Raw genomic sequence first — 27478 nt, forward strand, 5'->3', positions numbered from 1 at the left:
GGTTAGTTTTTAATGAATGGATGTGCTTAAAAAAATGGGGCACTATCCAATGTCATTATCAAGCTGAAAAGAGACATTATATAGAGATATTATTTAATATAACTCTGATTGTGTTCGGCTAAAAGAGCAAAGTCATATACACCCATGGCTTAAAGGAAACACCACCGTTTTTCAATATTTTACTCTGTTCTTAACTCAACTTAGATTAATTAATACATACCTATCTTTATTCAATGCGTGTGCTTTTAATCTTTGGTCAGCACGTTGTGAATGTGTAAGCATTTAGCCTAGCCCCATTCATTCATATGGCTCCAAACAGGGATGAATTTAGAAGCCACCAAACACTTACATGTTTTCCCTATTTAAAGACTGTTACATGAGTGGTCACACGAGGAAGTATGGTGTCACAAAATAAATATTTTGTTTGGAGCCATAGGAATGAATGGGGCTAGGCTAAATGCTTACACATTCAAGAAGCGCTGTAGAAAGATTAAAAGTGCACGCATTGAAAAAAGATTAATTCATCTAAGTTGAGGTAAGAACATAGTAGTAACACCTTTAAGGGTGAGCAAAATCTAGTTTTACGGTTTAACTTTATTCAGATGATGTCCTGCTCAAGTTTAGTTATATTGTAGCATTTTAATTAGCCTGCTTAACAAAAAAGAAAAGAAATGGATTTGGTTTGCTTTAAAATTTATGTCTGTAAAATGTTGATGTTAAAATGCTTTCTCATCCCCGTTTAAAGTGATATTTCACCCAAAAAGGAAAATCATTTACTCACCCTCATGTTCTTCTAAACCTATCAGTTTCTTTTTTCTGTTGAACACAAAAAAGGATATTTTGGTGGTAAGCACAGAGTTATTGTTACCCATTGACTTTTTCCTACTATAGAAGTAAATGGGTACCATCAATATACGTTATAATATGTGTGCTTCCTGGGTATCAAATCCATATGTTTGTGGTGCTAACACAGTACTAAGCTACAAAAACCAAACACACCAAAAATTCCTTGTTGCACTTAAAGTCGCCATGAAAATAAAATGAAAAACTGTAATTTGTTTTGGAATATTGTGTTTTTTTTTTTTTACAAATTACTTATCTGTGAGCTTTATTATTTTTAAAAAAGTCACGCAAATCTCCTCCTCAAAACAATTTCTCTTTACTTCCGGTCATATGGCATGGCAGGTGGGTGGGGTCCGGGAGAAGATCGCTGCGATTAGCAATTAGCAACACCACCCAACTTCAAACGATCCAATCAGATCTCGATGGACAAATCCAGCCCTGACTTGCTGGTTTCACTCAGATATCTGTTACCACGATGAAAATAATGCAATTGATACTTTCGTTTTATGGCGACTTTAAATAAAAGTAAAAAAATATATCAATTAATTTCAACTTTCTTGACAGGTGAGGAGTTGCTAAATTATAAAATAATAAAGTTGAAATAACTTTATTTTTATAATTTATAGCGACTTATTACTAGTGTACAAAGTCAATTAAAGGTACAATTTGTAAGATCTTGCAATAAAATATCCAAAAACCACTAGGCCAGTGTTATATATTTTGTCCAGCTGATTACTAACAATGGGCCCTATTTTAACGATCTAAGCGCATTGTCTAAAGTGCAAGGCCTAAACAGGCATGTCCAATTCCACTTTTGCTAATTTAACGTCGGGAAAAAAAATTTGCGCAACGCACATGCCCTAAAAGTGTGTTCCTATTGTCGTAATGAGTAATGGGTGTGTTTTGGGTGTAAAGTGCAATAAACCAATGAGAGTCTCAGGTTTCATCCCTTTTAAAAGCAAGTTGCAAGTAAACTGAAAAAACTAAGTGGAGGAAGAAGACCACCAGTTTAAGACTGATATTAAAACAAATGCGTTGTTTTCATTTGTATTAAAATTTTTCTTTTTTGGTATTAAAAGCTTTGAAAGTCATTTTCTTTCAGTCACGGAAGTAAAATTAGCAGGCTTTTAATTGCTGTAAATTAATGGAAAGTCTACATGATCAGTGTTATTTAAAAACACTAATTTATAAATATGCAAGAAAATGTTTGTACTCTAAAAATACTTTATTTGTAAAACAAAAGATAATATATAGACAATAACAATCTTTTTATATTTTAATCATTTAATTTTTTATATTTTAAAATATGTTTATGTGCTGCTGCGCATCCATGTGATAAGCAATCGCGAGTTGTCGTCCCGTTTATAGGCGCATATTACTAATGCGCTCATTAAATAACAAAAACAATATTGCGCCATTGACTTTGGACTTTAGACCAGGTTTTTGTTGGTCAATGGCGTAGTCTATTTTAGTTGCCTCAAAGTAGCATCGCGCCAACAATGCGCCTGAACACACCTCGTTTTCAGACCAAATGCATTTGTTATTTAAACAACGTGGCGCTAAACGTGAAAATGTTAATTGCGCCTGGTTGAAACTAGCAAAAGACACTTGCATCGCACATTGCGCTGGGTGTATAATAGGGCCCAATATTTCTAATGTTTTTAACTACTTGTAAATTACGAGAAATTGCCATTCTAAACAGTAACAAGGGGCAGTATAGTTGCCTGTCAATGATGTTAATATCCACGTTACCCTTAGTTACCGCCTTTACTGACGTAGAAACCACATGACAATCGTGTCATGGACAAATGCGGAAGTATGCGTTAGTGTATAGCGTCTGTCGGGCTACTTGCTTGTTCTTGGTAAGTTTGTTAATATGAACACTTAATTCTGTGTGTTAACACACCATCAAATTGGACTAATAGTGTAACATCTATGACTAACAATTTCGTTTTGAACATTACATGAAACCTACCATAATTAAATAAAACGCAACATTTATAAAACTTAATTACCTTATCCGTTAACATGCTTTCTAGTTCCTATCGGATTGATGGCCATCAGCGGTTGAGTTAAAGACAACAAATCCCATCATTCCATGCTTCTTCAGAGCGTCATTAATCTACGGCATTGTTATTTTTTTTATTGTGCGCCCTCTACTGGCAGATTCTACAAATTTTATCTTTACACTAATTTTGCGTTATACCAACCGCGTTTCAGGCATCAAAATCGCGTCTACCACGCCTAGTTTGCCGCTTGAACAGTTTGAATGCATTCGCGCATCTTGAGAGAAGAAGATGCGTGGAAAAAGCAAGCATTTGACGCGCGTCAGAGGCAAAATCGCTTCTTGTGGGAGGGGCAAGTGCTATGCGGTTGTCTGTTTGTGCATTCATCTAGAGAGTTACTGGTTTGTATTTGGGATCCTTACTATAGGGGGAAAATAAACGGCGTGGGTCGATAAACGTTATGTGACTCATAAGTGAAATGTGTATTACAACTTACCAGGTTGCCCAATGTCCTCACTGACAGGTCCTTTTTATTCCTGTCTCTATAGAAATAAAAACTTGTGTCGTATAGCTCATGGACAATATCAAGTTTTCCTTCAGGTTAAGTGACTCCGGGCGGGGCTGCCGCCACAGCAGCAAGCAGGCTCCTGATTGGTTAACGCGGCGAGAAATTCTGCCAAAGTTTAAATTTTTCAACTCGGGTGTCAGCCGCAAATTCGCATAAAACGCAAAATGCACAAAAAACACCATTCGTGCGTACCACGCCGGGCACTCAATTCGCGAGAACTAGACGTGCGAATGAGGTGGGAACGCGCCTTACTCGCCGCGCCAAACGCCTCATTCGCGCCGCCAGATCTCCAGACGCGCGTCAACGGGTCTTCACATTGACTTAACATTGAAATCACTCGCGCTGCACGCCTCTACCGCGGCTGGTGTAAACGATGCATAAAAAATTTAAGTGCAACAAGGATTTTTTACAGTGCAAGTTCTTTGATGCATTAGTAAAGCTAATAAGTTGTCAAAAATTTGTGTTGTCAGGTCTCAGTGGACCACCGAACACCATGTCAGCCTCTGTGACACATAGTAGTCAGATCTTTATACATCATCTGTCTGTAAAAAGTACAAACGTTTATCATAGCCAAAGTTCTTTACCATTTGTCAAAAATTTGTGTTGTCAGGTCTCAGTGGACCACCGAACACCATGTCAGCCTCTGTGACACATAGTAGTCAGATCTTTATACATCATCTGTCTGTAAAAAGTACAAACGTTTATCATAGCCAAAGTTCTTTACCATTCTCAGGAAGATCCCGGCTGTCACTTTCTGTATCTATCTCTGTCAGTTTAAGAGTTGCTGAGCAGACAGTAATCAGAAAGCCTTGCCCTGGCTGTACAGAACAATCAACCACCCACATAATAGAAGCTGTATAGCAAAACTCTATAGTTGTCTAGACAGTTTGTGTCATCGCTTTCTGCACGTTAACTGAAACTCCACCCACTTTGTCAGCCTTCATAGATGGTTCACAACTAAAAGAGAGATGTTTTGAAAGTATTGTATAATCAAGGCAGAGTAAAGCCGCTAACCTCCGTTTCTCAAGTGCTCAAGATTGCTTTTCTTTTCCAGACGAAACAACTTAAGTGCAGCTGTTCGGTGACTTTCGCAAGCTTACGTAAACCATTAAACACTTGTATAGGTCAGGCCTTGTTGTTATCCTGAAATTCCTGCAATATTCACCTGGCAAGCCATCAAAATCAGATGCTCGGCCCAAAGAAGATTGCTGTGGGCTTTCGCTTGCAGCGTCCCTGACTTTGGCAGGTCTGTGCGCTGTGACACATGGACCTGCCTGAAGTCTGTACTACACCATTATTTGAGGCATGAACATTAACAAGTATGAAACCTGACACCTGCCACCAAATTTTTGGCTGGTCTGTGACAATTCCAACCTGTTTTCCATACGATGGTGAAATATTAACCATGAATATTTACATTATACTGGCGTCAGCATTTATATTATGGCCATGATGCAATTACTGCCACTGGTTTTATCACTCACTGTTTCTTATCATTCAAATCAAGTTTTAAAATCGAGGTTTTCAAATTTAGAGACATCCAGGCAGCTTTTATGTGCAGAACTTGTGATATATAATTATGCCATATTTTGCGGCTAGTTGGGTGGCTCTGGCAGCTCAATGCATTAAAACATTTGTGCATTCACGCACTGTTAAGTGGACGTGCCATGTTTGATTGATACTGTAATGCGTAATGTAAATCAGTAGTAGATGTTCAAACTTTGCATTTGGTTATTCTTAACAAACAAATGACCCACACCGCTTATCGTTATTCCTTCCAATAACTTTTCAGATCATGTTTCTGTAACGGGTAGAGCATACTGCTAGCAACAGCAAGGTCATGGGTTCAATTCCCAGGGTACGCAAATACCGATAAACGTATGGGACTGTAGGTCACTTTGAAAAAAGCATCTGTCCAATGCATAAATGTTAATGTGAACCTTAGAATGGTATATGTCATGTTATCAGCCTTTGACTAGCAGGTTACAATTCTTTTTATCTGTATTTACGTCTTATCTTTGTTTTATTACTTTAGATTTCCGTCCTCTTCCGGCACATACGATTTAAACATGTTGTGACATTTAAGATGTTGAAGTTTTCAGTGGGCAAAATGTGAAACACTCTTATAAATGCTACAAACTAAAAACCATGAACTTTACAGAACACACAATTTGTACATTTCTGAATAGTCCCAAATGGAGGTTATGTTAGATTTAACACACTTTTGAGGACGGTTTTGTCCCTGAACTGTGCATCCACACACAGGTCATAAATCTCTTAAATATGTTCTGTGTATGTCATACAGGCAGGAGGCGTGATGCTGTTAAGCTGTTACGGGTAAATTTAAAGCTCAGTGTCCTTTATCCATCAGACCTTAGCCTGCCGCCACTGTTGAACAATCCTTGTAATGTCCTCACACACGCACAATCATTAGTTCTGAGTGAGTGAGTGAGTGAGTGTGTGTGTGAATGTGTGTGTGAATGTGTGTGTGTATATGAGCTGAAACACAAACTGCAGCAGTTTTAATGGTCTTTAATTAGATAGAGGAGTCTGAGATTACACGCCTGACATGACAGCAGAACAGCGCGTGCTTGTGTCAAGTTTATTTGGGCGTGTGTCAAGTGGTTAGCAAGGAGATATGAATTTTTTGGTTGTGTTGGTAAGGGTTTAGAGTTATATTTTGTAAATAAATAATGGAGGCTGCATAGAATGAATGATTGAATTAATGAATAAATGAATTAATAAATTAATTAATTAATTAATGCATGAACAATGAATGAATGCATGCATGCACATACGCATAAATGAATGAATGCACGCACACATGAATAAAGTTTTTGGTTGTGTTGGTAAAGGTTTAAACTTATATTTTATAAATAATGGAGGCTGCATAGAATGAATGATTGATTAAATGAATGAATGAATAAATTATTAAATGCATTAACAAATGTATGAATGCATGCATGCACATACGCATAAATGAATGAATGCACGCACACATGAATAACGTTTTTGATTGTGTTGGTAAGGGTTTAGACTTATATTTTATAAATAATCGAGGCTGCATAGAATGAACGATTGATTGAATGAATGAATGAATTCATTTATTTATTAATGCATGAACAAATTAATGAATGCATGCATGCACGCAAATACACATAAATAAATAAATTAATGAATGGGCAAATGGTCGAATTAATGAATACATGAGTAAATATATATATATAAATGACTGCACAAATGAATGATTGAATGCACAAATGAATGAATGCACAATTGAATGAATGAATGAATGCACAAATCAATGCATGCATGAATGAATGAATGCACAAATGACTGAATAAATGAATGCAGGACTGACTGAATGAATGAATGAATGAATGCATGAGTAAATGAATGAATGCACAAATGAATAAATTAGTGCACAAATGAATGAATACATAAATGAATGCACAATTGAATGAATGAATGCACAAATGATCACATGCATGAATGAATGCACAAATGATTGAATGAATGAATGAATGAATGAATGAATGAATGAAAGACTGAATAAATGAATGCATGAGTGAGTGAGTGAGTGAGTGAGTGAGTGAGTGAGTGAGTGAGTGAGTGAGTGAATGAATAAATGAATGAATAAATGAATGAATGCACAATTGAATGAATGCACAAATTAATGCATGCAAGAATGAATGATTGCAACCATGAATGACTAAATGAATTAATGCAACACTGAATTAATGAATGCACAAATAAATGACTGAATTAATGCGCAAATAAATGAATAAATAAATGAATGCACAATTGAATGAATGCACAAATGATTGAATGAAAGAATGAATGCACAAATAAATGAATGAATGAATGAATGAATCCATGAATCAATGAATGCACGAATGCACATTGAACAAACGAAATAATGAATGAATGAATGAATGAATGAATGAATGAACGGATGAATGAATGAATGAATCACACACACATGCATTAATGAATCAATGCACACATGAATAAATAAATGAATGACTGAGTAAATGAATGAATGAATGAATGCATTCACAAATGAATAATTGAATGCACTACTGAATGAATGAATGAACTCCCAAATGAATTAATGAATGCACATATTAATGCACAAATCAATGCATGCATGAATGAATGAATGCACAAATGACTGATTAAATGAATGCAGGACTGAATGAATGAATGAATGAATGCATGAGTAAATGAATGAATGCACAAATGAATAAATTAGTGCACAAATGAATGAATACATAAATGAATGCACAATCGAATGAATGAATGCACAAATGATAACATGCATGAATGAATGCACAAATTAATGAATAAATGAATGACTGCATAAATGTATGCATGAATAAACAAAGTAGTGCACGAATGAATGCACAAAATGATGTACAAATGAACAAATGAATGCATAAACAAATGCATGAATGAATGAACACACAAATGAATGAACACATGAATGAACAAACAAAAAGATGACACAATAAATGGAGAAATTACAGGATTTGTCAGGTATTTGAAGGCATGGTGAGTTGTTTGTTTGTTGTACAATGCATGGAAATTTACATGAGAAAACATTAATTGCATTTTAGTTAGTGTGACAACACAGACTGTTACAAATTTGTATTTTAATTAAGAAATTTAATTTGAAAATCCTTGTAAATTCAATTATAACTTTTAAGGTTTAAATAGACAGCATTGCACAAAAGAGGCGTATCAGCCCGAGAGGTGTGACACTTTTTGCCTTGAAATTGTGTGTTTTTAAGGGTGTAAAGTCAAGAGCCACCTTATCTCGCAGCGGTGAAAGGTACTGCTATAATATCCAGCATGCATGGACCACGTATGTCTTTAAATAGATGCAAGACAAATGGACTATAAATAACTAATAGACTGTAAAAATTGCCTCAGATGCGTCCCTGATTCTCAGAGCCAATCTGAAATGCTAATGAAAAGTAGGATGGCTGGTTTTATGAATAATCATGACAGAACCTGTGTCTTGTTATGGTTAAAAGTCATGAATTCTCCTTATTCTGACAGAAAACTATTAAGCTTAAAATTGCTGCGAGATAATCATTAAGAGAGAAGAGGAGAGATTGTTCATTCTCTCCAAAAGAGGAAAGCCTGAAGGAGGATTGCGTGAGAGGAAATTGTGTTGACACGAAAGGTGAAAAAGAGAAAGAGAGGAAGAGAGATGGATGAGCAGCAGTCCTCCGCACATGAGAATTGTGGCACTGTAATGTCACTCTTCCCTGTGCCATAAAACCTCCTCATTCTCTATAAAGTCGCAGGCAAACCAGATTTCGAGTTTCGAGCCAAACAGAAATGAGGTAAACTTGCCTTCCTTCATTATCTACAGTGTGCTGCTCTCAAATTATTCTGCCACTGTATTAGATCTTATAGTGCCTTTGTTTTTACTGTCATTCGGTGTTCAAATAAACCCAGAGCTCTTCTTCTCTCTCTCTTTCTCCGTCTTTTTGTCCAAAATATGCTTTTAGCATTTTAGCCATCATCTGCATGTGCAGTAATTATACTCACAAAACTAATAGCAACGCATTTTCATAATTTTTTACATATTTTAAGCTTTTTACAACTCAAAATCAAGCACAAACAACACAGAAATGCACACAACCACTAGCGGTATCATCTGAATTTCTTTAGCATTGTAATCTTACTCATTAGATGGTTTTCAGTCTGTCTGTGGATGGTGTCTAGTGACTTAATCACAGTTTTGTTATAAATTACTAAAGGTGTCACGATTTCGAACCCCATGTCATGTCCGTTCAGCTTGTCAAGCGGAAAAAACACATGTTGAGTGCTGCGAGTCAATCTCCTCTAACTTAGCCAGCTACAGTCAGTTAAAAGATAGCATGGCAGATGCAGGAAAAACCACGCGAGCTGCTCTTTACATGGGAAACAAAAAACAGCAAGCGCCTTCTGCCTTCAGCTGAACTCAATCAGAACAGAGCATGCACGCGTGCACAGCAGAACGGCGTCTGTGACAGGACCGGTCTTTTCTCTGACCTGAGATCTGATTAAGTTTAAACTTATTTCAGTTGCTTAAAGGGACATTTCACCAGTAGAAACATTAATGTTTATTGAACGTGGATCATATTTGTAGTCAAAATGTAACATAAATGTATAATTTTGTGCTTATTTGACCAAGAAACGACAGAATCTGACTTTAGGGCGCATTTGTATGGAAAACTACAACTCCCACAATGCACCACAATGCACAGCTCTGCAAGGCACTCCCATTAATCCGAACACTGCTCAGATATGCTATTGTGTACATAAATGCCACGTTAGTATAACCAAGAAAATAGAAAACACTCACATTATAGTCAGACATCCGTTTATCCCTGCAGGCTTTGGCTGTCGCTTCCAGTTTACTGTAGGATTCTAAAATATGTATCCAATACGCCGCTGTCCATATACGGTACGAAGCTTGGGTAGGAGCAAGCTTCATTCAGTTTCTGATTTATTTTTGAGAGTGCTTGGCAAAACATGTATATTCGCGTCCACCGCACAATATGTATACTCAACAGACACGCTGGCTCACCGCTTGTGCTCGTAAGCCGAAACAAGTCTGTGAAATAAACACGCCCAAACACGCGCAAAGTACCTCTTTTGCCTACTCCTCGGGCTTCTGTTCCTACAGCTGCCTCAGTTCTTTGCTGTATTGTGGCTCATAAAGGTGCCATGAACAGCGGATTAGAGCATCACGCTTACGAAATCACCCTCTTCCATATTATATCGTTTACCTTCCACTATTATTGTAACATGAAGTCTGGCTCGCTCCACAACGTCTGTTAGCTTAACTTAGCATAAAGATGGCGGCTGATCGTTTTTCGTCTGTGTTTGTATATTTTCGCCCCACCCACTGATCTGTAATAGGTCTGTAGCGTGAGTGGGTCCCACCCATAGCCCCCACCTTGGAAAAATGAGGAATGAGTGATTGTAGTCTTATGCTGAGTTTACACCAACCGCATTTTGGGCGTCAAAATCACGTCTACCGCGCCTAGTTTGCCGCTTGAACACTTTTAATGCATTTGCGCGTGTTGAGTGGAGTAGACGCGCGGAAAAAGCAAGCATTTGACGCGCGTCAGAGGCAAACTCCGCTTCTTGTGGGAGGTGCAAGTGCTATGCGGTTGTCTGTTTGCAAGATGACTGATGTTGATTGTGCATTTATCGAGAGAGTTACCGGTTTGTATTTGGTAACCTTACTATAGGGGGAAAATAAACGGCGCGGGTCGATAAACGTCACGTGACTTAAGAGTGAAATGTGTATTACAGCTTACCAGGTTGCCCGATGTCCTCACTGACACACTTTCAAGCGAGGTCCTTTTTATTCCTGTCTCATCTATAGAAATAAGAACTTGTGTCGGATAGCTCCGGGTGACTGCTTATGGATAATAACAAGCGTGACTCCGGACGGGGCTGCCACCACAGCAGCAAGCAGGCTCCTGATTGGTTAACGCGGCGCGAAATTCCGCCAAAGTTCAAATTTTTCAACTCGGGCGTTAGCCGCAAATTCGTGTGAACCGCAAAATGCACAAAAAGCACATTCGCGCGTACCGCGCACAACTCTCAATTCGCGCCTTTCACGCGCGAAAGAGGTGTAAACGCCTCTTCCGCACCGCGCCGAATGCCTCTTCCACGCCGCGGGACCTCCTGACACGCATCAACGCGCCTTCACATTGACTTAACATTGAAATCACTCGCGCTTCACGCCTCTACCGCGGTTGGTGTAAATGCAGCATTACACCATCAACAAAGATACAGCACTTCCTTCTTTCAATGACGCAAAATGACGATTTTTACATCATTGAAAGAAGGAAGTGCAACACTGAAATCAGTATTTCTCCCGTCTCAGGGGAAACTGACTGGGGTTCTAAAGATACAAAGCTTAATGTAAATCGATGAAGTGTCCATTTAAGAGTTATGAAAACAGCATTTAAACATGACTTATTGTAGTATAGTCTTACAATCTCGTCTGGCGGTAATAAAAGCGCATTTTTAAGGTGCAAAGTACTGACAGGAATATTCATTTAAAAGGAAGTTTTGTTTTATCTGGTATGTGCGTGTACCATATTTTTCCACTGGCAGCACAACTTACATGGCAGGGTATCTTCGGGTTCAAGGTCAGATATTATATTTCATAAAAGTCTAGTCTAAAAATGGCATAGCATCTTTTATGCTTTCAAAAAAAAAAACCGAGAATCGAATCAAATCGTGACCTTAGAATCGAAAATGTAATCGAATCGAGGATTTGGAGAATCGTGACACCCCTATAAATTACTAGCCCTCATTTCAAGATTTACTTTCCTAATGGTGCTCCTTTTTAGCGCAGTAGGGCATTGCATTAGCAGTCCAAAAGGTCATGGGTTTAAACCCAGGGAACACACATGTATACCTTGTAATGCACTGTAAGTCACTTTGGATAGAAGTGTCTGCCAAATGCATAAATGTAGTGGACCACAATACATTTTAAAGGTTGTTTAAGCTCCAGCTGCAACCATTTAAATGTCACAAAAATTGTTTTTCCATATCTTCTGAAGCTTTTTGCGTTTACAGTTCAAACTTGGCTAACTTGGTAAAAGAAGCAGAAACTGAATACACGCTTCCATGAATGATTTTTGAGCATTCTCTGGTCACAATATAATTTTATTGTACACAAAGTATAGCATTTTGACAATTCTTCACCATCTTTATGGTGATCAATGTAAGAAAGTATGCTATACACGTTTAGGACAACACTGAGGAATTGTAGTTATTTTTGAGATATTTTTCTAAATAAAAAAGGCATTTAACATCAGGTTAACGTTGCAACTTTGGCCTTATGTGGGTTTTTAAAACCAACCCAGGGAACTAATGTGGGACCGGTGACAAATGATAAACACGTTTTCATGCGCCCGTGCATACCGAGCCGCAGACGCGTGCGCGCGCAGATCAAAGAGGCCGTGTCTTCTCATAAATGAGATTTTCCTCGGCCGGACCTTAATGATCCATCTCTCTCGATGGCGCACGAGGGGAGCAGGGACGCAACGGCAGAATACAGAGCAGAGCGCTCGCTTGGGTTCTCTAAAGGGTGCGAACCCGAGCGATGTACCGCATGCGGCTATTCAAACACGGCATCACAGTGGGGCGAGAAACAAACAAAATGAAAAAGCAATTGAATTTTTTTGAGTCACACGCACATATGCACCTGTTCCTTTGACTCTGATATGGTACAGTGACAAGCTGCTGTTTGAAATTCAAAGAAATGCACCTCAGGATAGAAATGAAAGACAGAAGAGCAAGAGGCAGGGAAAGAAATAATATTACACTAGAGTCGCTCAAAAACACTCACGTGTCTTTGGCATTTGGGGTCTCTTTTAAGATGTGGCATGCGTGCGTATATTAAAATACAGTATGGATGTTGAACGTATGTGTTTGACAGGCGGTGATGAAGCAGAAACATAATCTGAATGCTTTGATGTTCAGTCTGGAATCAAAGATAGAGATGCGCAGGAAGAGGCAAAAAGAGAAATGAAAGGCTGAAAGAGCATTTGAGAGATTCGGGAACAGATTTCTGATGGATGCTTTGTGCTGTTTGTGTGCATGCATGTGTGTGTGTTTGTGTATATCAGGCTGCCTTAAGGAAACAGGAACGTAATCTGAATGCTTTGATGTTTACTCTGATCTTCCTTTTTTACTATTTCACACACACACCATAATGCACAACAGGGACAGAGGCTTTGGAAAATGAGAGAGAAAGAGATAGAGAGAATGCAAAGCTGAAAGAAAGGTCTGTCTTTATCTGTTGCCAGGCTCATGTTCTTTTAAAGGAATGAACTCTTGAAGGGCATCATGCTATTGTTGAGTCAGGCTATCTCTTACAAAAGACTCACATATACACACACTGTGCATATTCTCTCCGAGCTCCTTGTTCACATCAGTAGAACATTGCAAAGCAAAGCGAGTCATCTTTACGTGTTCCGGTTGTGATATGCGGGAAGTCTCCCCGGAGCAGGGGAGTCTTTCTGCGGTTGAGAGTTTTGGTCCCGCATAAACACAAGCATGTCTTTGAATTGAGATTAACAAACATTCCCTGTCTGATATCCTCCCGGGATCATGCTCAGATCAATGCTTACACACACACAGACATACACTGCGAGGTGGCATTGAACATCTCTCCTGGCTACATAATGAAAACTTGTTTGGATGCAGACTTTGTGATGAGAAACCATGTATGTATACACAGCACACACATTTAGGTGCAATCATAGCAATGGCATTACATAAAACGCTTGTATTCAGAGCAGACTCTTGCTTTATTGCTATTTTGTCGCTGCCATCAGTCTGACTGTGTTTGAAGTTCGGCAGATTAAATAAATATCAATATCTCTTTATTTACATTATTTCTCAATCTAAAAATTTCATTTTCAAGAAAGGAAAAACTCAAATATTTGGTTATTTTGTTTAGCAGCATTACGAGTACAACATTATTACATGGCTCGAGAATGCTTGATTCTCATTGGCCAGTCACAACATGTGCAGGTTTGTTATTCCCATATAACAACCGCTCAAAACTAATAACACACGTTAATGCTGTAATGCTAATGCTAACCCGGATGCTGCAAATCATTTTGACAGGTACAGTTTATTATTACGCAAAATTAAATATAAAAATGTCTTTTAATAACATTATATGACATTATATTTACAAATAATAGCGTGTTTGTGACATGAATTTATCTTAACCAAAATGGGTTTTCCTTGCCGAACATCTGCATTCATTAAAAATGAGCTAATGAAATATTTCAAAATAATATTTAATGTTACTTACCTTACTTATGAGGTAAATAGCCGTGTAATAAGCAGGATAATATACAGGCAGCCTACACAGCCTATAGGAGACTGTGCTTAAACTTAGTTCCAGACTAACTTAAATGTTAGTGTTGTCTTGATCAAAAACAACTCCCTCTGACATATCTTAAAATATATCAGTGCGAGTGTTGTGTCTCAAGGTGCACACCAGTAATGTTTATTTATAAATTATGTTTTAAAAATTACTTAAATATCCTAATTTAACTAAGGCCTAGTCCTGGCATAAGAAAATCCCTGTCTAGGAAACCACCCCATAATGTACAACCGGGTGCCTATACATTATCCCTTACTTATAAAATTGACTCTAAATACTGTTTAGATTAAAAAAACTCAAACCTGTTGTGCAATGCCAAATACACATCTTCAGACTAAAATTGTACACTTGGGGGCGGTTTCCTGGACAGGGATTAGACTAGTCCTAGACTAAAATATATGTAAAAGCTGTCCAAACTGAAAACAACTTGCACTGACATATCTTTAAATTACTTCCGTGCCCTTTGTTTTGCCTTAAAATGCACACAAGTAATGTTTTTATAAGGCATGTTTGTTAAAACTAGTTATATTTCCTAATTAAACTAAGGCCTAGTCCTGGTTTAAGCTAATCCCTGTCCGGGAAACCACCCCTTAAAGTGGTAGTTCACCCAAAAATGAAACTTCTGTCATGATTTACTCACCTGAATGTAGTTTTAAACCTGTATGAGTTAAATGCAACAGATGATATTTTGATAAATGCTGGTAAACACACAGTTGACAGCACCCGTTGACTTCCATAGTAGGAAGAAAATACTTTTGACCTGAGTGGGTGCCGTCAACTGTGTGGTTACCATCATTTATCAAAATATCTTGTGTTTAGTAACAGTGGTGGATTTAGGCATGGGTTGCATGGGTGACCACTCAACGTGGATACATGACCGGCTTTTTACTACTCATTTGCATGCCACGTCAATCGTTTCATGTCATTGTGCGCTCAGTTAAATCTGAACAGGATTTAGAGCAACCTGCTCGGTCCGTGCAGTGAATGCAAGAAAGGATGAGTTTCAGGTAATTTTAGTGAAACATAATTTATTTTCTGTCATCCTCGTATGGGGTGCTTTTTGTGTTTATCAAAATGTCTTTATTAATCCAAGTGCAAAATGTTGTTTTTTATTTGCGGGAAGGGGTGGGGATATGATTTAGGTGAGATTAGGGGGCATTGAAGAGGGGATTCACCCAGGACAACATACAAGCTAGAACCACCACTGTTCAGCAGGATATAAAGAAACTCATACAGGTTTAAAACAACATAAGGCCAGGGTGAGTAAATGTTGACAGATTACATTTGTTTGGGGGGTGACGAATCAGTTTAAAATTAAACTTAAAAGGACACTCTACTTTTTTTTGAAAATATGCTCATTTTCCAGCTCCCCTAGAGTTAAACATTTTATTCTTATCATTTTGGAATCCATTCAGCTGATCTCTGGGTCTGGCGCTACTACTTTTAGCATAGCTTAGCACAATCCATTGAATCTGATTAGACCATTAGCATCGTAACATGGCTGCGGGAGGCGCAACGATATTACGCAGCAGCCGCAAACAGTCCCCTTAGTATCTTTCAATGGCAGGGGACTATTTTCGGGCTTTACATAATATCATTGTGCCTCCTGCAGCCATGTTACAGCAGCAACTTTTAATTTTCCGTCGGTCTTACATGATGTAACTACAGAAGAGTCACGTTTTAAATAGAAAAATATTGAAACTTTGATTATTTTTGAGCGCAATGCTAATGGTCTAATCAAATTCAATGGATTATGCTAAGCTATGCTAAAAGTGGTAGCGCCAGACCCAGAGATCAGCTGGATTCCGAAATGATAAAAATCAAATGTTTAACTCTATGGAGCTGGAAAATGAGCATATGTTTTTTTTTTAAGTGGAGTGTCCCTTTAAAATTGTCTTAATGTCATCGCAAGTCATAATAAATGTGTTGTTTGTGCACTTTTTCTTTTAAATAACTGAGACTATTTTAAGCAAAACATTTGAAATAAGGTTTGAAACAAAACAATTTATGGGGCGGTTTCCTGAACAAGACTTATCCTAGTCTCAGACTAAAATGCATGTTTGAGCTGCCTTAATTTAAAACACATTGCAGACATTTCTAAACATATATCAGTGCCATTATTTTGTCTCAAGATGCACACCAGTATTGTTTTTTGTAAGATATGTTTTAAATGTCCAAATACAACTAAGGCCTATAGTCATGGCTTAATCTAAACCCTGTCCGGGAAACCGCCCCATAGTGATTTACTGTAAATAATTGTGATATTTTGTTCATATTTTCAGTGTCCAAAGGCCGCTGCATATGAATGTGTATTAAAATGTGAGTTGACTACACACTACACATACACATATCACATCATAATAAACCAATTAGATGTGCTAAAACAAAATCATTCTATCGCACGGCCTCTTGTGGCTAATTTCTTTAATATACAGACAATACACATACAACACATATAAATATCAATAATTTATTTAAGGAGAAGGAAACCTCCGGCATAGGCTTTAAATATTTGATTAGACTCGCTTACACTTTATCATAATTGTGTGCGTTTTATGTGTTTTAAATGAAAGTGTCTTGAGGTCCCAGAAGGTCCCTTATCAATTATTTACATTTTAAATAATTAAACTTCTAATTATAATAATTATTTATATTGCTGTTGTTAATGCTGTTATATAAATAATTAGGTAAAAAACAAACATTAACTCCACGTAAAGATTAACGTTCTGTTTCCAAATTGTAATTATATTGTGATTCACACACTCAGATCCATGACCGCCGTGTAAACAAAGCCTACAGCTAAAATCATGTACACAAAGATTAATGTAAAATAACAACCTGTAATTGACGCTGAGTGGTTGAGCAGTTCTGAACAATGGGGCCAACGTGATTTCATCGGGTCCATTAAATTCTGATACAACTAAAAAGAAACACTCTATTCAAGCCTGAAACTTTGTTTCGTTTATTGAGATGAGACTCACAGACGGAGAAAGAGAGAGAGGCTAGGGGAGAGAGAGCGGTGGAGGGGGAGAGAGAGGGTGCGCGAGAAAGCTTTGTGATAGGTAAAAGGGATTCTCACTGTCATAAACTTTCATTCTAATCACAAGCTTCATTGGATCAGAAAATGCAGCCCCTCATTTCAGAGGTAGTGGGGCGTGATGTCAGACCCAAACACACACTCATAGACACACATAGACGTGCGCACACACATGCACAGTGTCAGTGAGACAAGGTGTCATTCATTCTTAACAAGCTGCAGAATACGAAGAGTCTTTCCTCTTGCTTGCACTGCTCTCTGGAGACTCCTCTGAGCCTCCTTTGTATGTGTCCTAAATTATAAGAGTAAAGTTCGCAGGTGAGGGAGGGGTCAGATTTCAGAGGCTTTCAGAAAAGGATGATCTGTTTTTGACCTATAGCCACGCTACAGCAAGAACCCATCCCATAAACCTTTTATAACTGCATACTATCTGTCTCAGCAGAGAACAAACACACATAGACACATTCAGCGGTGTGTGGTTTGTGTCTGCCCTTTAAGTCTATGATCTGGGACTATGGAACATCTTTGTACAGAAAAGTCATACCAGCATTACAAATATGTCTCAACTCATCATACATGTGAGCGGAGAGAGAGGCTATCTGTCCCCGATCGGCTCTGCTGCTCTAATGCACTTACAAGGTTCGGACTCGTGGGGAATATCTGACCACGGATCAAGTCTTCTGCTCTAATGCACTTACAGGGTTCAGATTCATGTGACAATATCTGACCCCTGATCAGCTCTTCTGCTCTAATACACTTAAAGAGTTAAGATTCAGGGGAAATATCTGACCTGTAATCAGCTCTGCTACTTCGGTTCGTTTAGTATATATAAGCACATGCACTCATATTATGTTTGCAATTGTATGCTAATGACGTAGTGTACGGCAACCTTCTTCTGCAACTTTCTGCAAAAGTGACATTAGAGAATTAAAGAGCTTTAAGTGTGCCAAACCCTTTAAGTGTTTATGGCATATTTTCGTGGACTGCCTGGATTAAGCAGATTTGAAGTGAAAGTTTTTGATGAACATATAATACATACTGAGGGCATTCGGTTAATATCATTATCTCATTTTTGGCTGTGGTGGCGTTTATTATGGAGCCAGATGGATCTCAAATACACTGTCAAAAGTAAAGGTACAAAGCTGTCACTGGGGCAGTACCCTTTAAAAAAGGTCCTAATATGTACCATTTAGGTACAAATATGTATCTGTGAACTGCCAATATGTACCTTTGAAGTACTAATATGCACTTTTTGGGTAAAATTTTTGTACCTTTTTTGTACCTTTATTTCTGAGAGTGTATATTTCACGCAAAAACACGATGCACACACGCGTAGCCCAGCACACGCATGATTGATATATATATATATATATATATATATATATATATATATATATATATATATATATATATATATATATATATATATATATATATATATATATATATATATATATATATATATATATATGTATATATTCACAAAACCGATTCACATGCACAAAATATACATACATATTCCTAAAATACGTTTCACAAACAAAAAACACAATTCACAAATGTACAACTTTGTACGAAAACTTTTGAGTTTATGTGAATGTGTTTTTTGTAGGTGAATCGACTTGGATTCGTGTGTGTTTTTTTTCGTGTGTGTTTTTTAAGGCGATGCTGGCAGCGTGCTTCTCCAACGTCGGTCACTCATACTCTTTAGCCAATCAGATGTGAGCTCACCATTCAACCAATCCTAACCTGCCAAGAGCGCAGCACTCAAGGATCACATACATGGAAAAACCACACACACTAATCCAAGTCGATTCACACACGAAAAAGATGATTCATACATTCACGTGAGCACATGAAACTAAACATTAAAAAAATTCTGCACATGAAAGTTTCACGTGAGCACATGAAAGTTTCCATGAGGACATGAAACTAAACTTTAGATTTTTTTACTCCAATGTCATCTGAGGGGCTCGGTACATTTGTGTTTTTCGTTTGTTAAACATATTTTATGAATATGTATTTTTATTTTGTGCATGTGACAAATCGCGTACTTGAGTAAAAGTAAAGATACCCAGGGTAAAATATTACTCAAGTAAAAGTAGAAGTACTTGCTTAAAATTTTTACTTGAGTAAAAGTACAATAGTATCTGCCTCAAAATGTACTTAAGTACAAAAGTACTGTGATTTATTATGGCCGTATCATTTTTGTCACAAAACTCAAATTATGTGAAATAACTCTCTTGGCTAACCAATTAATTAATAAAAGGACATTAATAAATCAGACACTGATGTCTATTAAAATTATCATAAGCCTAAAACCTTAAAAACAAAAAATTTCCTTTAGCATCAAATGAAATAACAGGATTTGAGGGCAGCAAGTCTCATTTCAAGATTTATTTGTTAAATAATTTATCAGTTTAAGTGTAATAAAAACTTGACTTAAGCACAGGTTCACAATAGTTTTCAAAACATTAAATACATAACGTTATCTAGAAATCAGTCTCCCTTTCTTTGACAAATAAAACAAGCCTTACAGATTATAATTTCAGAAACGTTTAATGTGGTTTAGCATGTCATATGTATATTGTAATACATAATTAAATGTAGGGGAGAGCGGGGTAAGTTGTCACACGGGTAAGTTGTCACACTGTTAATAACTCCAACACTAGAGGCTCTATCTCAAAAATCAAATAGCCACTTTATGTGACTTCTTCTTCTATAGTGAACTTCCTGTTCACATGTGGTCAAGATCACTGTAATCTGAGGTTAGCACAATTTTCTTATTTTTCTGCTTAAAAAGTAAAAAAAAATCACATTATATTTTATGCAATACAACTTTGTTAGGTGTGAATGTTTAAAATGATTATTTTGCACAAAATAGAGGAGACCGTAAAGTGTCTTTTGATACTTTAGCTAAAGTGATATGATGAGCTAAACTTGAGATTTAGACAACATTAGCACACAAGTAAGTATGGGGCAAGTTGTCTCAATGACTTTGGGGCAAGTCGTCACATCTGACAACTTGCCCCTGTACAAACAAACACATCGAACATGCTCAGAAAACATGATATAGAAAAGAATAAGCCTCAATCTAGCAAAAAGCTGTTTCAAAAGAAAGGGAAGCAGAAATCTGGACCTATGAAAAACAAGGCAGCTAAAAGAAGAAAAATCATGCAAGAGTCATCATCAGATGATGAAGAGTGCTTCTGCCTCGTCTGTGTAGAGCCATTTTCAAAGAGTCGTCCAAAGGAGACCTGGGTAAAATGTGTAAAATGCAACAATTGGGCCCATGATGCTTGCACCTCAGGCCAGGCAATTTATGTGTGTCAGAATTGTGATTCTGGAGATGAGTCCTATTAGTCATACAGGGCATCTGTTTTGTTCAGAGGTTAAACATGTTAAGTTAAGCAAGTTATCTGCAGCGTTCCATTCAGTTATCTGGTTTTATGTGAAAGCCATAGAACATTTGAACCAAAGTTCAAAGTAAAGTGGTCTTGCCACTTAATTGAAATGTGCATTATTTGGATTGAAATAATTGTTTTTCCAGATTCTCCAGGCACGGATGTTTATATTTCCAGTTTGGTTTGAGTTTAAAAATTAAAATCAATATTCACAATTAAGTAGTTGTGTTCTTATTTTTAGATAATCTAGTGTGACAACTTACCCTCCGATGGGGCAAATTGTCACAAGTGCACAGTCACTATTCAACAGTCTACAACTCTGTAATGAGATAAGATATAAAGATGTTATGAATACAACATATGTGCCCAAGACTTCCTTCTTTCATTTGGTATGAGATTTATACCATTTTGATGTATGGTGCTCAGTAAATGTTAGACAGTGTGAAAAGTGTGACAACATACCCCGCTCTCCCCTATTTATATATTTTGGAAGCAAAACTTTTGAAAATATTAATAACAATCTCAGTTAATAGGGAGCACTCCAATCCACCTGCCTGTTTAAGCATCATACACTGCATGGCTAGTCAAAATGTCATTTATATTTTACAACAGTGTTGATAGTGATTAATTGTCATTTCAAAATAACAGAGCACTGAGCTTCAAATACAATGAACTTAAGTGAAACAGCTAACTATACGGCTAAAAATAGCTTCAGCCTGCATAGCTTAAAGTTCATTCATGATAACGTCATATATATTTTAGCAACACAATTAACAGTTTTCTGCAAGCTACTGTTAAGATTGCTCATTTAAAAATATACCCAGAATAAAAATGGCTTACCTCTACGCGTTTCCTTAGATTTGAAAGAGTATTCTTTTAAAACGAAATAGCACAGTTTCAAGGCAGGCAGAGAAGACACGAAGGACTCGTTCTTTTATTTAAGGACTTAAAAAAACTCGCGTAAATAAGGCCACTGTTGTTGTGACGGGTCAGTTATCCCCTCCGTTGTTTTTGAACGCAGTTTCATTCTCCAAACGATGTATTGGCTGGCTGCTGCACTCGCGTGACTCGCGTAGCTTACGTGAAACAGCGCGGCAACCAAAACAAATTCAAAACGAAGCGCATGCTGTACCCTGATTGGTGGTTTGACGCATTTTTTTAAATGTAGTGGAGTAAAAAGTAAGATATTTGACTATAAAATGTAGTAAAGTAAAAGTAAAAGTCTCCCAAAATAAAAGTACTTGAGTAAAGTACAGATACGCAAAAAAACTACTTAAGTACAGTAACGAATTACATTTACTTCGTTACTGTCCACCATTGGTGTGAATTCGGCTATGCGTGTGTGCATCGTGTTCTTGCGTGAACTATTTGAGATCCATCTGGCTCCATATTTAGTGGGTTTTGCATCTGAGCTCCTCATTTTTTTCAAAGCAGTTTCCTAAATGCACCCTGTATCTGCCACTTTTTGGAGAGTCCTGGCCTAAGCTCATATCATTGTTTAAGTCCGTGGCTGAACACACAGACCGATGTTAAAAGTGCAGTTTGCTTAGGTTTTGTACTGCACTTTTTGGCAAACAGACAGCAAATACTGTTTGAAAGTGAGCACTGTGCCCGACACTCTAGAATGCAGAGTACTTGACGTGTGAACTTTAAAGGCTGCCAGACAACCCTTTTCATATTTGATACAAAGCTAGTTGCCCAATAACATCACTAACAATGTGACTGCTACCTTGAAACACACAGCCACATAAGGGCTGTTATTACATTTTTATTATTTCTGTTTTTCTTTCAGGTATTAAAGGCACAATATGTTAGTTTTCACTGCTACGCTCTAAAAATGCTGGGTTATTTTCAACCCAACACTGGTTTAAAATGGGGACGAACACAATCCATTGGGTTGTAATTTAACCTACGCTGTGTTGTTTCAACCCAAATGCTGGGCTGTTTTAACCCATTGTAGGTTAAAATATGAACATTTTCTGGGTTAGTTTAACTCTTTGTGTGCGTATAAAATAACCATGCATTTTAAAGGGATAGTTCATCCAAAAATTGTGTCATCATATACTCACTCTCATGTTGTTAAAAACCTGTATAAATTTCTTCGTTCTGATAAACACAAATGAAGATATAGAATTCATAATATTCTTTTTTCGTACTATGGAAGTCAATGGGGCTCCTGATCGGTTTGGTTACAAAAAAAAGAATACCATGAATAATATATCTAAGGCGGTCACGATTATGAACTTTGGCTGACGGTTAATTGCCTAATAAATTGTGGCGATTATGACGATAATTTTTGCACATTGCTGTGATTATTTAAATTAAATAATTTGCAAGGTTTACCTGGCAGTAAATATTAATACACATAACACATTTAATTATTTTATTATTTAATTCTTCATCAGAAATAAACATAATAAAGTGTTAAAAAATATAATTAAAAATAAAAATGCAATCAAAATAAACTGACCATACCAGAACAGCCCTTAATAGTAGCCAGTCCTTCTAAGATCATATTAGTACTGGACCACATGTCTGTAGTGGCTGCAAAAATCAATTCCTTACAGATTCAATTGAAATTGAATTGAATTTATTTTTCCACTGTATTGAATGGCTTTGCAATGTATTGCGTTACACTGTCAGTTAAGGAGCAGCATCTGATACGGTCTCGTTTATACAGGCGCTGCAGCTCCCCCTTGAGTTTTTTAGAGAGATGTGCAATCATTGAGGTGATCTCGATGAACAATCGAAAAAGGTTAAAAAAATCGTGACAGCCCTAACTATATCTAAAAAAAATACTATGAATACTATATCTTCCTTTGTGTTAATCAGAGCAAAGAAATATTTACAGGTTTGTAACAACATAAGAGTGAGTAAATGATTTCATTTTTGTTTGAACTATCCCTTTAAGAGTATAGAGATTGCATTTTAAAAATAATAACGAAGACTAAGCTTAATGATGCTATAAGTGGAATTATGGGAGATGTCGTTCTCCCCATCTAGAGATCTTGGAGTTCACAAGTGAAAAACGAAGATAGCGTTGATATTACGTCATTAAACGGTGACAATGGACAAGACGAGACATAAATTAAAATGGGAATTTCTCTGGATTTACAAATCCATGGGAACTTTTGGGAAAATTTAAGTAAAAAAAACTGCATGAAATATATCTTTTTGTTCAAGTGGTTTTTGGATATTTCATTTAAAAAATCTTACATGTTGTGCCTTTAAGATCAATACATTGCATAAGCCAGCATCAAACTTACTCCCACACAGGCACCATCGGTTTTATTTGAGATTGGAGCATTTGTAATAACCACTCTGATGCAATATAACTCTGATACAGAGTTAGGGTTTTGTAAGCCCAAGTTAGATATCAACCCTTGATATTTGCCACTGATATCATGCCAAGATTACACGATTAAAGTGACCATTGCCTTTTCACATCACTAACAGGCTTTTCTTGAGAAATGGATCTTTTAGAACAACACTACAAATAACTTTTTTTGTCCTTTAGTGCTTAAAGGGTGTAAAAATGGCATTAGGACTTTGCTGGTAGTTAATCATCTTGGGGTTTAAAGCATACGTTGTGTATACAGTGCACAGTATACGTAGTATGTAATAATGAACACCGGAATGCAAACACCTTTATATTCAGCTATATTGTGTGGTGACACTTTTGACATTTTATTATTAAAATACTTAAAAAGTGGCACATTAAAGTTGAATACTTAAGAAAATGCATATTAGAAAGCTTTATTACATGTAAAACATCTGTGTAAAACATACCACAGGTACACTAGATGTAAATGTATCACCTTTTTTAGTGTCTCAATCTTCTCATGAGTTTTTATCCTGGGGAACATATCTGTAAATACTGCAAAAATCACAAATTCTTTTGAATTGCTTTGGGCACTGCAGAGATGCTAATGCCACACATCCCACATGAGACTTAGAAAATGAAAGAAAAATGAATGTCTTTTTTATTCTATATATATATACACACACACACGCGCTCCTACACCACACCAGATAAGCAGTCCCAATAGGCCAATTGACAGAGAGGAACAGGTGCATGCTGGGAGACCAATACAATAAGTTAAAAGGCCAACCACATGTCAGAGTACAAGCAAACACAATTGCGCACACACGCAAACCCTTCTAATCTTCAATCAGACTTTTAATCATGTATTATTTTCCTGTCATAAATAATGGTTCTAAGTGTTCAGACTGCCACAGATCCACTCTTTTAGATGCTAATTTTAACTTATTCCCACACGGCCATTTAGCCAAACAAACACACACGGATACACATAAAAGACACAAAAAGTCTTGCTGGAAAATCATACATCTCAAACACGCAATCAATTGCGTGTCATTTTGAAGCACAGACACATCCATTGGTTGATGCACTTCTAAATGCATTAAACCCAGATTTAAGCACTATTTCATTTTTGTAAATGTCCTCCTCTGCATGAAATTACCTCGCAGATTCCACAAAAGTGGTCAGAGTTACCCATTCACAAATAAGAGGCGAGCAAAAGGCATCACACGCTACCTAACAACCTGAAAATCGCAGGAAGTGCTCTGAGAGGTACCAGAAGTGCTCATTTAAAAAAAATCTGACATGCAGATGGTAAAATAGAGTACCTTGACTGACTCACTCATACCTTATAAGTGCACAGAGAGTTCAGGCTTTACAGACACGCCAGATATTATCTTATTTAGCTATTTTATGCTGCATCTGAAGCTCAAAACACTCACTTTCCTCATTAGGCACACACAAATACACCTAAAGCAGAGATGTGGCCTTTTAGGGATGCAGGTACGCAGTGCACCTGGGCATGTACTGTATAAGGGAATGTGTGCCTATGGGTGTATTACATGGATGTGTGTTGTATGTCTGCAACATCAATGTAAAGCACTGAATGCCAAAATGAGGAATGGATATTGTTGGCTTCAAATGGTTGGTGTACTCATGCATTTACAACCTTGAGAAGACGGCACACACTGAAAATGGTTTTCGTTGACCTTGGCTGATCACACATATGCTTCCAATCTCAAGGCATTGATATACATATTGATGCCAAACACAACAGATTTGTTTCCATTAAGCCTTATATTGACGCGCCCAAGCACACACAAGCACGTGCATCATCAGATTCAACACACACACATTATCCAGCTGCACTCACACACACCACAAAATGAAAATTCTCTCTTAACTAGCTACATGTATTATCTGTCTAGGCCGCAAAATATAATAATTTAAAGAATTATTGGCTAAGTTTATCCAACACAACAGGAGTTTTATTTGGAAATCACACTCTGTGGATGTTTCCTCGACATGCGCTTCGGCCGGACTGAGAGAGATTCTGCATCGGCCGCTTGCGCCGGTAGACACGCGCCACCCGCTCCCCTCACGCCGCCACACCCCCTTTCATATGAGCGCCGAATGGTACGTCCCGGTGATGCCGAACGTGTCAGACGGTGAAAAATCCGTGAAGACTTGAATCTGAATCTTAACCGTTTAGAACACGACGCTCACTCCGCGTGCGAGTGCGCGTGTGTACGTTTGCTATTGCGAGCCACCGCATCCCGTTTCACTCAGCATCGTTTCCCAGTAACCGAGCACCGCCTCTCCCGCCGCCTAACCGGAGCCACCGTGTCTCCGACCGAGCTGCTGTGCTCTCTGAAGGATAAACACCAGGATTCAGTGCCGGAATTCGCAAAACGACCTTTTCCTGAATATCTGCCAGAGATTACATGATCTATCCCGGGATTTTCAACTGAATCATGGTCAGCATTGAGAAAGGTAAGAGGCGACTCTGCGTGTATTTGTGGGTGTTTGCACGTCAAGACGTGATTTCTGTGTCTTAAACGGATGGCTGCGGGTAGGGCACCCCTGTCAGTTCTGAAATAAACGATTAAACAAACGTTTATTCTTAAGGTAACGACAAAATATTGAAGAACCGTTATGGGGCGACGGGAATGAGCTCGGTCATTTGTATCTGCGCAGTACTGAAACCGTTTCCGAGCTCCGTTCACAGACAAACACCGCCAGCCCTTTAAATGAATCCCCATCCGTCCGGTGTGACACTTTCTTGGTTTTAGCTACGAGCTTTCCCGCCGTTACCGGACGCAACTCATACTTGACAGTATCGACTGGACGTAAGACCGCAATTACCCGCCGCTCGTGAACCTGACGGACTGAACGCGACCTTTACGCTCTTTAACTCTTGAATTGCGATATTTCAATGAGTTATGCCTGCGAATACAGCAGACGGCGCTAAATGGTTGTGTACAGATTTCACGGACAATATCATATGAGCAGATAAAATGACCACGACCGGGTCACCTGGACGTCCTGGTAATTGAACTGGTAAATATTTAAATTACACGGCTTTACAGACGAGGACAGACCGGCTGCTTGGATCTCATATCGCCGTGGATTCGGTCTGCGACACATCTGTGAATTATTCAGTCAGTTTCCCTCAGAGAAAACCGCTGGAAACATGTAGAGTTGTTCGAGAAAGAAATAGTTTAAGTGGTCATGCTTCACTTGCAAATGCATCGTTTTATATGATTAATTTTAATTAGACATTTGCACAAATGGAGAGATAGTGTTGTTGTGGTATTTATAATATTTTGAACGCTAAATAAATTATTAAGAAACACGTAGCTACTAGT

At 37.7% G+C, this 27478-nt stretch overlaps 1 protein-coding gene across 3 annotated transcripts in view; it reads left to right on the forward strand.

Moving 5' to 3' along the window:
• tenm1 (teneurin transmembrane protein 1) overlaps positions 1-27478 on the forward strand; it is a 392082-nt gene that overhangs the window by 126130 nt on the left and 238474 nt on the right. Inside the window, exon 1 of one of the 3 annotated variants that reach the window (XM_055198819.2) lies at positions 26176-26603. The exons of the other annotated variants lie outside the window; for them this stretch is intronic. The gene's annotated coding sequence lies outside the window, so the exon portion shown is untranslated. Of the gene's footprint in view, positions 1-26175; positions 26604-27478 lie in introns of those variants that run through there. 3 annotated transcript variants of the gene reach the window in all.

Source organism: Misgurnus anguillicaudatus, chromosome 22 (genome assembly GCF_027580225.2).
Source record: "Misgurnus anguillicaudatus chromosome 22, ASM2758022v2, whole genome shotgun sequence".
Lineage (NCBI taxonomy): Eukaryota > Metazoa > Chordata > Actinopteri > Cypriniformes > Cobitidae > Misgurnus > Misgurnus anguillicaudatus.